General features: G+C 43.7%; 1 pseudogene; it reads right to left on the bottom strand.

Moving 5' to 3' along the window:
- The window catches only part of LOC142313124 (uncharacterized), a 157,239-nt pseudogene that overhangs the window by 122,459 nt on the left and 22,242 nt on the right, over positions 1 to 12,538 (bottom strand).

A 12,538-nucleotide genomic window follows, 5' to 3' on the forward strand; every position in this document is an offset into this window, starting at 1 on the left:
TTGGAAGAGCAAGCTCTTCATGTGAGCAGTGTAGGTGCAGTAATCTGAGAATACAGCACTCACACTGCCCCGGTCCAACCTAGGGCAGAGTGACCTGCAGTAACCTCATACCAGAATATGAGAGGCACGCTCAGAGAACATGCCCCCCATTTTCTAGAACAGCAGGCCCTCCATGTGAGGAGTGTGGCTGCAGATTACTGCACTCATGCTCCCCCGGTCCACAGTACAGCAGCATGAGCAGCAGTGAAGTCAGCGTCCCTGATTGCAAGGAGCCAGCTGACAGCCGCTGTCTGCACATGCGCCACCAGCTTTCCAGAAAGAGGAGGAGGGATCATCACGGGGACCGGAGCAACATCCAGGTACCGGGGAAGACAGGGGGAAGGGGGGTGACGGGGGGGTGATTGGGTATGACCTGGCAGGACCTGGGGACGACTTTTCGGTCGCATGTGACGTGTCACATGCGACAGAAATGAGAGGAGCAGAGCGGCCGGCGTGCTGCTGTGCGCGTCGCCATCTTGCATGCTCCGGATGGGGGAAAATCTCTGGAAAACCGGAGGGGTCCGGCGGACCAGAGGGCTCCGGTGTACCGGAGGAGGGTTCAGGGGGAGGACATTTCCCTCTGACCTGAAATCTTTGATCACTTTAGATCGGAAGGAAATTAATGCAGAGCCGGCGGCAGTTTTCGGTGCGCTTCGGTGCCATTTTGAATGTTCCGGAGGGGGTGGTGTGGGTGGTGGTATTCTCCAGTACTGGGGTATTGGGGGCACTAGGAGTTTAAATTTCTTTCTCATCTGGCATGTTTGATCACGTCAGATGAAAAAGAAATCAGTTTTACCAGCCATTTCTTTTTTTTTTACGTGATCGTCAGTATACGGTGTATACCGGCGATCACATTATCGGGGTCCAAAAAAAACCACCCCGACTCATAATCTGGGTGGGTCTCAGCTACCCCCAGTAGCTGAAATTCCCAACATTTTTGGTCGCTGGGGGGTGCTACAGGCTTTTTTCGGCCTGACATCTTAAAGCGTCGGAATAGAATAAGCACCCTGTTTTTCCGCCGCTTTAAGTCGTATGGCCATCATTATGAGGTTAAAAGGCTTGTTTCATTATGTTCTGTATAGAGACAGAATAAGGATGTGATATCCGAAACGCGTCCTCCTGCTCTAAGCTTTGTGTACTTGACATAATGGAATTTTAACTACAATGAAATAAAGAAAAGATTTTTTACTTTTAAATTTTGGACCTGTTTGCTGGACAATCCTACAAAATACTGAGGAATTTACCTGCAGAGTATAATTATGCATTAAATCACACATATTTGTGTGTAAATAAGTGGTTAGGATGTGAACAAAACATTTGTGTAGGAACATCACTAATCCCAGTGATCGGAAGGGAAGGAACGATTGTTCCTGCAACAGTTTTGGGGGTTCTTGTCAGTAATACACAATTAGTGTTTTATCAATTGCAGTACACAGATTTTGCATTTGATGGAGTGAACACTGAACAATTAGACATCTCTTCATGTTTACATTTTGCTTCTAAGGCGATGTGTTTACCTGGACAGGATAAGGTGATCTATCATTCATGTTTCCATAATCATTCCTCTTGTCATGCCAGAATAGAGACTGTACAGACACTACGTGATCTGGTGACCCCAGTAAGCCCAAATAAGATTTGTGATAACATGTCTGAGACAGAAGCTGTTTCTGCTTTCTATCCTACTTGTGTACATAAGTCAAATTTACCTATGGGATTGTATTGTATAGAATGAAATGTGAGATCTATTTCAAAGAAGGAAGGAAATTTCAATATCACTTCTATAGGAAAGAGAAACTTAACGGTATCCCCAGTACAATTCAATTTATCACAGGTTAAAGATTTCCCTTGGGATATGTGGACAAGTGAAATAAAGAAGGATAAAGGATTGCTAGATTCATTAACAAAACAATTAAAGGAAGCAGAAATTATATTCCGGCGTGGACAAGGTAAACTGGATGATATTGAACACGAATGGAATGCAATGTCAGGTAAAACTTGGTGGAAACGTTTTTGAAAATCAGTACAAACTTGGTCACAGCCTTCTGTGAAGACAGCAGTAGGGAATATTTTATTTATTCCTATTATAATCATATTTTTATTAGTTTTGGTTTGCATTATCTGTCAAGTTATTGCAATGTGCAAAAGATATATAAGAATATGAAAATAGAGATGAAGAAAGAAGATTATATCCTAAGAGAAATGCTAAGATGCAAACACGACTCTTTGACAAAAAGCTTCATGTTGGTTGGTTGCCAATCAAGGTGTTGGCCCAGGATCTTCAAAAGAATGAATGTGATACGAATGGTGAGAAAATTAATTATGATTTCCAGGGATTCCTCAAAAATTCATTTCAGGGGGGATTGTAAAATAATAAAGATTCATGAATATTTGTAATGAATCTTACATTTAAGCCATTATGGTTTGAATGTACAGGGTTAAATTTTAGAGTACGAATTGATTTTGAAAAAGCTGGCCGACCACCTGTTGGTAATTATTCAGTATGACAGTTCAAGGCTGTTTTCTCCTAGCTAGAACTGTAATTAGTTGCAACCTTGACAAGGAGACATATACATTACAGGCTGCCAGGACATATGGTGAACTAAAATATCCATAGTAAAGCCATGAGAGTGTTTCAAGCTATGTGCAAATATCCATTACAACTTAAAGCTCATATTCAACTATTGATAATTGCATCATGCAAAACCAAGATTGGAAATGAGTTGTATATTGGGTTCTGAAGCTCACTGTAGAACCATGTTTAGTCACGAGTAGGTGAGTGATAGCCAAGGCAAAACCGTATATAAGCTGGCCACGGCTCATGGGAGATAGAAGGCTCTACCATTCTCACAAGGAAGCTGATGGAAGGCTGCTAAGAAGCATCACTGCCGTGACATCACAGCTATATGTAAGATACAATGGACTCTTTTTAAATACTCAATCTTTCACTAACAAGGCATTATTTTACTGTATCATTTTTAATGATTTTTGAATTTTAAATAAACCCATGTATTTTACCTCATTTTTCTTCTCTGAATAATCTTTAAGCACTGGGCTGATTATTCACGTCAATCCTATTTTTAACAGGGATATAGTCGGGAAATAATAATGTTTATCTGAGAATCCTCCCTAGGGGTTATGTTATGGAACAATCTGTTTAGGGCGTTTACCTTTGTGCCTTTCCCTTTATTCCCTTTGGGACACACTTGTGTACTATTGTTTTTTGATTTCTTCCTGTTTGTGGGATTGCTAATTTTTGCAATAAATATATTTTATGGAGTATTTTGTCTTAGTGTTTTTTTTTTTGAGGACCCCTTGATTATCTGCTGTATATATTATACCCCTGTGTGAGATCTTTGATGCACAACAAGTTCTAATTTCCGAATAAAACACTTCTGACATTAAGAACACGAAAATAGCTTCTCCCCTGTGTGATTTTTCTGATGTGTAACAAGATGTGATTTCTGAATAAAACATTTCCCACATTCTGAACATGAAAATGGCTATTCCCCTGTGTGAATTCTTTGATGCTCAACAAGATCTGATTTCCGAATAAAACATTTCCCACACTCTGAACATGAAAATGGCTTCTCCCCGGTGTGAATTTTCTGATGTCTAACAAGGACTGATTTCTGAATAAAACATTTCCCACACACTGAACATGAAAACTGCTTCTCCCCTGTGTGATTTTTCTGATGCACAACAAGATCTGATTTCCGAATAAAACATTTCCCACATTCTGAACATGAAAATGGCTATTCCCCTGTGTGAATTCTTTGATGCTCAACAAGATCTGATTTCCGAATAAAACATTTCCCACACTCTGAACATGAAAATGGCTTCTCCCCGGTGTGAATTTTCTGATGTCTAACAAGGACTGATTTCTGAATAAAACATTTCCCACACACTGAACATGAAAACTGCTTCTCCCCTGTGTGATTTTTCTGATGCACAACAAGATCTGATTTCCGAATAAAACATTTCCCACACTCTGAACATGAAAATGGCTTCTCCCCTGTGTGAATTCTTTGATGCTCAACAAAACTTGATTTCTGAATAAAACATTTCCCACATTCTGAACATGAAAATGGCTTCTCCCCAGTGTGAATTTTCTGATGTCTAACAAGGACTGATTTCTGAATAAAACATTTCCCACACACTGAACATGAAAACTGCTTCTCCCCTGTGTGATTTTTCTGATGCGAAACAAGATGTGATCTCTGAATATAACACTTCCCACACTCTGAACATGAAAATAGCTTCTCCCCTGTGTGAGATCTTTGATGCCAAACAAGTTCTGATTTCCGAATAAAACATTTCCCACACACTGAACATAAAAATGGCTTCTCCCCTGTGTGAGATCTTTGATGCCAAACAAGTTCTGATTTCCGAATAAAACATTTCCCACACACTGAACACGAAAATGGCTTCTCCCCTGTGTGATATTTCTGATGTATAGCAAGATGTGATTTCTGAATAAAACATTTCCCACATTCTGAACATGAAAATGGCTTCTCACCTGTGTGAATTTTCTGATGTTTAACAAGGACTGATTTCTGAATAAAACATTTCCCACACTCTGAACATGAAAATGGCTTCTCCCCTGTGTGAGATCTTTGATGCCAAACAAGTTCTGATTTCTGAATAAAACATTTCCCACATACTGAACATGAAAATGGCTTCTCACCTGTGTGAATTTTCTGATGTTTAACAAGGACTGATTTCTGAATAAAACATTTCCCACACTCTGAACATGAAAATGGCTTCTCCCCTGTGTGAGATCTTTGATGCCAAACAAGTTCTGATTTCTGAATAAAACATTTCCCACATACTGAACATGAAAATGGCTTCTCCCCTGTGTGAATTTTCTGATGTCTAACAAGGACTAATTTCTGACTAAAACATTTCCCACACACTGAACATGAAAATGGCTTCTCCCCTGTGTGTTTTTTCTGATGCTCAACAAGATCTGATTTCTGAATAAAACATTTCCCACATTCTGAACATGAAAATGGCTTCCCCCCAGTGTGAATTTTTTGATGATTGGAATTTTGGATTTGTTTGAAAAGAACAGGTGATAGATCTTTCCTAGGAAGGACTGAAGGTATATCTGGCACAACAGCATGCTCTTCATATGTAGCATGTGTGATACTTTGATCATCTGTTTTAACTTCTGAAGATATTACAGGTCCATCTGAACTCCCGATACAGTCATCTGCTAAAAATAAACACAATGTTATTATTATTTAATATTATTTTGAAATTTTTTTAAGCCATAACATCAGAAATTAAATTAGAAATAAATGTATTCTGAATCTGTTTTCCAATTTCGAGATCTAAGAGTTACATCTTCGTTAATTCGGACCTCCCATTCCTGTCTCCAAGATATCCCTCCAGTAGCAACAGTTCTCTTAAATGTCAAACAGTAAATAATCTGAGTGACTATCACAATGTTACTGCGGGATAACAAGAGACAGGGGGCTCCTATACTGTCGCTCATGCTAGGAGACCTTAGGCTATCTCTAACCTCTGAATTACCCCTGAAAGTGGAGATGCCAGAGTCTTGTGTAGAGATGAGCGAACCGGTCGTGGTTCTGCTCAAGTTCGGTTCGCCGAACCGAGGTCTGGTTCCCGTTCGGTTCGGCGAACCACTCGAACTCCATAGGAAACAATGGGAGGTAATCACAAACACATAAAAACACCTAGAAAACACCCTCAAAGGTGTCCAAAAGGTGACAAACAACTCACAACACAACACAAACACATTGGAAAGTGACAAGAACAAATTCTCATGCGAAAACAAAACAGCTTGACGAGGAAAAGGAGGACGAGACACAGATATAGGCATGGCATGCCCTTCTAAAATCATGCAAAACACCGACCGCAAGGGGACTCCAAGCGGAGTCTCCCTTTTTTCCAAAACTTGGGCCACACAGACACCCACCCCTTCAGTGGCAGCACTTGTGCCCCAGATGTACACTTCACAGGTAGATTTGCATCAAGCACATTCAAAAATACACAAGCATTTACTCTCCCCTGGATGACACCGGGGTAGGTAGCAAAGTCTTTGCTGAACCATGACTTGTTCATCTTGGCTCCTTTTTAAAAACACAGCAAGCAAGGGTTACTCCAAGTGGAGTCTCCCTTTTTTCCAAAAATTGGGCCACACAGACATCCACCCCTTCAGTGGCAGCACTTGTGCCCCTGTTGTACACTTCACAGGTAGATTTGCATCAAGCACATTCAAAAATACGCCATCCTTAACCGTCCCCAGGATAACACCGGGCTAAGTAGCAAAGTCTTTGCTGAACCATGACTTGTTCATCTTGGCTCCTTTTTAAAAACACAGCAAGGGTTACTCCAAGCGGAGTCTCCCTTTTTTCCAAAAATTGGGCCACACAGACACCCACCCCTTCAGTGGCAGCACTTGTGCCCCTGTTGTACACTTCACAGGTAGATTTGCATCAAGCACATTCAAAAATACGCCATCCTTAACCGTCCCCAGGATAACACCGGGCTAAGTAGCAAAGTCTTTGCTGAACCATGACTTGTTCATCTTGGCTCCTTTTTAAAAACACAGCAAGCAAGGGTTAATCCAAGCGGAGTTTCCATTTTTTCCAAAAATTGGGCCACACAGGCACCCACCCCTTCAGTGGCAGTACTTGTGCCCCAGTTGTACACTTCACAGGTAGATTTGCATCAAGCACATTAAAAAATACGCCATCCTTAACTGTCCCCAGGATGATACCGGAATAGGTAGCAAAGTCTTTACTGATCCCAGATCTGTTCATCTTGGATCATTTTTAGAAACACAGCAAGCAAGGGTTACTCCAAGCGGAGTCTCCCTTTTTTCCAAAAATTGGGCCACACAGACACCCCTTCAGTGGCAGTACTTGTGCCCCAGTTGTACACTTCACAGGTACATTTGCATCAAGCACATTCAAAATACACAAGCATTTACTCTCCCCAGGATGACACAGGGGTAGTAAATTCCTTGTGGATCCATGACTTGTTCATTTTGATGAACGTTAGTCTGTCCACATTGTAACTGGACAGATGCGTGCGCTTATCTGTCAGCACACACCCAGCAGCACTGAAGACACGTTCAGAGACAACGCTGGCAGCTGGACATGACAAGATCTCCAAGGCGTAAATGGAGAGCTCTGGCCATTTTTCAAGATTTGAAGCCCTAAATGAGCAAGGCTTCAATGCAAAGTCATGGCATCGATGTTCATTTAGTGATACTCCTGTATCATCCTCTCCAGCTGTTGACTATGTGTCAGACTTGTTGTCTCTGGTGGCCTTGCAAAGGATGGTCTAAAAAAATTATGAAAAGATTCAATAAAATTACTGTTACTAGCACCAGATACGGTGCTGCTGGTACGGGTAGACTGTTGAAGATGACGAGACTGTCCCATGTTTGTCGAGTTACAACTGGGAGATTCACTCCGTGCACCACGGGTGTTTGGTGGAAAAGCCAAGTTAAGATCGAGTAACAGCTTTTGCTGATACTCCTGCATACGTGCGTCCCTTTCTATGGCTGGAATGTCACAAAATTTGGACTTGTACCGGGGATCTAATAGTGTGGCAAGCCAGTAGTCATCATCACTTCTAATTTTGACAATACGAGGGTCACGTTGGAGGTAGTGCAGCAAGAAGGCGCTCATATGTCTGGCGCAGCCATGCGGACGAAGTCCACGCTGTGTTTGTGGCATAGAGGTGCTAACCATTCTTTTTTCCTCTGACATCTCCCCCCAACCTCTTTCAACTGAAATTTGACCAAGGTCTCCCTCATCCGCTGAGTCTTCCATGTCCATGGACAGTTCGTCCTCCATTTCTTCATGTTCTCCTGCACCTTCCTCAACATTTCGCCTGCTACCATGCGCCCTTGTTGATCCCTGTCCCCCATGGTCCCATGCCTGCCGCCTTGGTGATGATGAACATCTGGGCCTTGGTGATGTTGTTGTCTCTTGCGCATATGAATCCTCCTGTAATTCCTCCCCTTCCTGTTGTCCCACCCCCTGAGTCCGAATAGTGTTTAGCGTGTGCTCCAGCATGTAAATGACTGGAATTGTCATGCTGATAATGGCATTGTCAGCGCTAAACATATTCGTCGCCATGTCAAAACTGTGCAGAAGGGTGCATAGGTCCTAGATCTGAGACCACTCCATCAGGGTGATCTGCCCCACCTCTGCATCTCGTTGGCCCAGGCTATACGTCATAACGTATTGCACCAGGGCTCGGCAGTGCTGCCACAGTCGCTGTAACATGTGGAGAGTCGAATTCCAGTGTATCGGCACATCGCATTTCAGGCGATGAACCGGCAAGCCAAAAGACTTCTGGAGCGATGCAAGTTGCTCAGCTGCGGCGGTTGAATGGCGGAAGTGAGTAGACAGTTTTCGTGCCCTGTTCAGAAGGCCATCTAGGCCGAGATAGTGTGTTAAAAATTGCTGGACAACAAGGTTCAACACGTGAGCCATACAAGGCACGTGTGTCACCTTGCCCAGGCGAAGGGCCGCACCCAGGTTTGCAGCATTGTCGCACAAGGCCTTACCAGGCTACAGGTTGAGTGGAGACAACCATTTACCAAACTCAGTCTCCAGAGCTGCCCACAACTCAGCCGCTGTGTGACTCTTATTTCCAAGACATTTCAAGATAAAGACCGCCTGATGCCGTTACGCTCTGCTGCCAGCATAGTAATGAGGGGTGCGTGATTCCTTCTGCGCAGTTACAACGCTGGTGGCCTGACCAGGCAGGTTTGGGGCGGAGGTGGAGGACCCAGACAAGGTTGAGGAGGCAGAAGCAGTGGAGGAACTTGGACAGACAGAGGATTGACACACAAGTCGTGGGGACGGCAAGACTTGTGCAGCAGACCCTTCACCATCTATCACCATAGTTACCCAGTGCCCAGTCAGCGACATGTAACGTCCCTGTCCATGCTTACTGGTCCAAGTATTGGTGGTGAAATGCACCCGTTCACACACACAGTTTCTCAAGGAAGCGGTGATGTTGTATGCGATATGCTGGTGTAGCGCAGGCACACCTTTCTTAGAGAAGTAGTGGCGACTGGGTATCTGGTACTGGAGCACAGCGACAGACATAAGGTCTCTAAAATCCTGTGTGTCCACCAGGCGGAAAGGCAGCATTTCGGTAGCCAAGAGCTTACAGAGGGATAAAGTCAACCTTTTAGCTTTGTCATGGGTCGGAGGAAATGGCCTTTTATTTGTCCACATCTGAGGGACAGAGATCTGGCTGCTGTGTGTAGACGGTGTTGAGTAGGGTGTCCCTGGAAAAATGCAGGTTTGTGAGGAAAGTGCAGGCGTAGACATGATGTTGCCTTCATCCAACGTTGGTGCTATCGATGTCTGAGAGAGCTGTACACACGCACTTGTTTCCCCTTCCAAACCAACTGACAACCTACCAAGCAAACTACCTGTTGCGGTTACAGTGGTGGAAGTTGTGCGTGGAAAACCAGGTGTGACAGCTGTCCCCACAGTCCTAGAAGATGAAGAGCGCCCGGATGCACTGGAAGGGGCAGGCGGTGGATGGGCCGCTCCGCTAGGCCGCATTGCAGCACAGTGAGCTTCCCACTGGGACATATGATATTTATTCATGTGACGATTCATGGAAGAAGTTGTCAAACTGCTGATGTTTTGGCCTCTACTAACAGATTCCCGACAAATTTTACAGATCACATGATTTGGGCGATCCTTTGCAAGGTCATCAAAGGACCAGGCTAGGCAAGGCTTAGAGGGCATGTGACCTGCTGAGCCCCCCCGACTAGTGCTCAGAGGCAGAGTGGTGGCTGAGGATGCAGTTGTAGACGTGCTACCAGTACTCCTCCTCTGTTCAGGAAGGCGCAAGGTAACTTCGTCGTCAGTTGCATCCTCCTCCACCGCCTCTGTTGACCTCCTCGAGTGCCTGACTGTGGGTTGACAGTAGGTGGGATCTAGAACTTCCTAATCAATTGTTGTGTCTGCACTCCCCTCACCCTCAGAACGAGCCTCTTCCTGCCCTGACCGAATATTTAAGTTGTCATCCCAATCTGGTATCTGCGTCTCATCGTCATCAGTATGTTCCTCATTGTCTATAACAACAGGTGTTACAGTTTGTGAATAAGGATCAACATTATGCTCAGAAAGTTGTTCCTCAAGGCCTGAATATGAGTCACAAAGGTTCTGGGCATCACTGCAGACCATTTCCTGGTCTGTACTCACTGTAGCTTGGGAGCAGACCTCTGATTCCCAGGCTATAGTGTGACTGAACAGCTCTGCAGACTCAGCCATCTCTGTTCCACAATACTGTGCAGGGCGGATGGAGACTTGAGAGCTGGGAGAAAGCAAGTGTGATTGGGATGACAACTCAGAGGACTGGTGATTTTTGGATGCGGTAGTTGAGGTGGAGGAGAGGGCACTTGTTGGACCACTTGAGATCCATTCAAGCATTTTCTTTTTTTGGGCAACATCTACCTTTGTTCCAGTTCTTCGTGTCCGTAAAAAAGGGAGCACATCGGATTGTCCACGGAAAGTAGTAGACATCTTACTTTTGCTGGTAGATGGCCTATATTCAGCAGATGTTAATGGAGCTTTGCCACCTTCCCCACGGACACAAACATTTTTTCCTTTTCCAACACGCCTGTTCACCTTTCCACCAGCATCTGTCATTTTGCCACTCATTTTGATTGAGACAAGATTGTGCACTGAAAATGTGGTAGTAAAAATTGAGAGGTGGTGTAGATTGCAGCGGTGGTCTACCTTTATTGACAGCAGAATAAACAACAATAACTATCCCCGACAATGCAACTATGGCCCTTAAACTGGCAGCACAGTTTGCTATTCTAATAGCTTAGTAAAAATGAGTTTGAGGGTGCAATGCAGAGGTGCTGGAAATTGCTTGGCACCAGTGGGACACTAATGAAGTCCAACAGCCACTTTTAGGATGCCACTAAGTTTCCTCAGTGTTTGCTATTATAATGGCTTAGTAACAATGAGTTTGAGGGTGCAATGCAGAAGTGATGGAAATAGCTTGGCACCAGTGGGACACTAATGAAGTCCAACACCAACTTTTTGGATGCCACTAACTGGCAGCACTCTTTTCAATTAAAATGGCTTTGCAAAAATGTGCAGGAGGGAAGAAAGCAGAGATGCTGGGACTAGCGTGGCACAGGTGCCACAATATTGGAGGACAGCAGCCACTCTTTGGATGGCACTAACTGGCAGCACTCTGCAATTAAAATGGCTTTGCTAAAAAGGGCAGGAGGGTACAGTGGCCGGGTTGTGGGTCAGTGTAGAGGAAAGGAAGCCTCACTTTCTATCCCTCCTAATGGTGAAATGCAATGCAGCAAGGAAGTCTATGAGCTTAGCTACACAGACGCTCTTATCTGTAGCTGTTAAAAACTGATTCCACGGACCTGACTGTCACTGCAAAGGCATTTGATACTGTACCACATAATAGGCTTATACTAAAGCTCCAGAAGCAAGGACTGGGGAAAACTATATGCAACTGGGTAAGGAATTGGCTAAAAGATAGGAAACAAAGAGTAGCCATAAATGGAACATTCTCTAAATGGGCCATAGTCAGCAGTGGGGTGCCGCAGGGATCTGTGCTAGGACCAATTCTTTTTAATCTCTTTATTAATGACCTTGTGGATGGGACTGATAGTAAAGTATCAGTCTTTGCTGATGACACCAAACTATGTAGGATATTAAAAACTGACCTTGATAGTACAATATTACAAAAAGATCTGAATAAGATGTCAGAATGGGCAGATACTTGGCAAATGAGATTTAATGTTGATAAATGTAAAGTAATGCACCTAGGACGGAGTAATCCTATAACTGCATATACATAAAATGGAAGTAAACTCGGGACTACAAAACAGGAGAAGGACTTGGGTATTCTCATTACAAATAAGCTGAGCAGCAGCACTCAATGTCAAGCAGCAGCTGCAAAAGCAAACAAGATTCTAGGGTGTATAAAAAGAGAGATTAGATCCCGCGATCCCAACGTATTATTACCCCTCTATAAATCACTTGTAAGGCCACATCTGGAATATGGGATCCAGTTCTGGACTCCATATTTTAAAAAGGACATTCAGAAGTTAGAGTCAGTTCAAAGGCAGGCAACTAGACTACTACAAGGAATGGAAGGCCTCCCATATGATGACAGGTTGAAAACGTTAGATATGTTTAGCTTAGAAAAAAGACGTCTCAGAGGAGATCTCATTTATATGTATAAATATATGTGTGGTCAATATAAAGGACTGGCACATGACTTATTTCTTCCGAAGACAATACTAAGGACCAGGGGGCACTCACTGCGAGTGGAAGAAAAGCGATTCCGACAGCTAAATAGGAAAGGGTTCTTTACAGTTAGAGCAGTCAGACTGTGGAATGCCCTACCACAAGAGGTAGTAATGGCAGATACTATAACAGCTTTCAAAAAAGGGCTGGATGATTTCCTCAGTACACACAACATTGTTGGTTATAAATGACTTAGTGAC

Source organism: Anomaloglossus baeobatrachus, chromosome 5 (genome assembly GCF_048569485.1).
Source record: "Anomaloglossus baeobatrachus isolate aAnoBae1 chromosome 5, aAnoBae1.hap1, whole genome shotgun sequence".
Lineage (NCBI taxonomy): Eukaryota > Metazoa > Chordata > Amphibia > Anura > Aromobatidae > Anomaloglossus > Anomaloglossus baeobatrachus.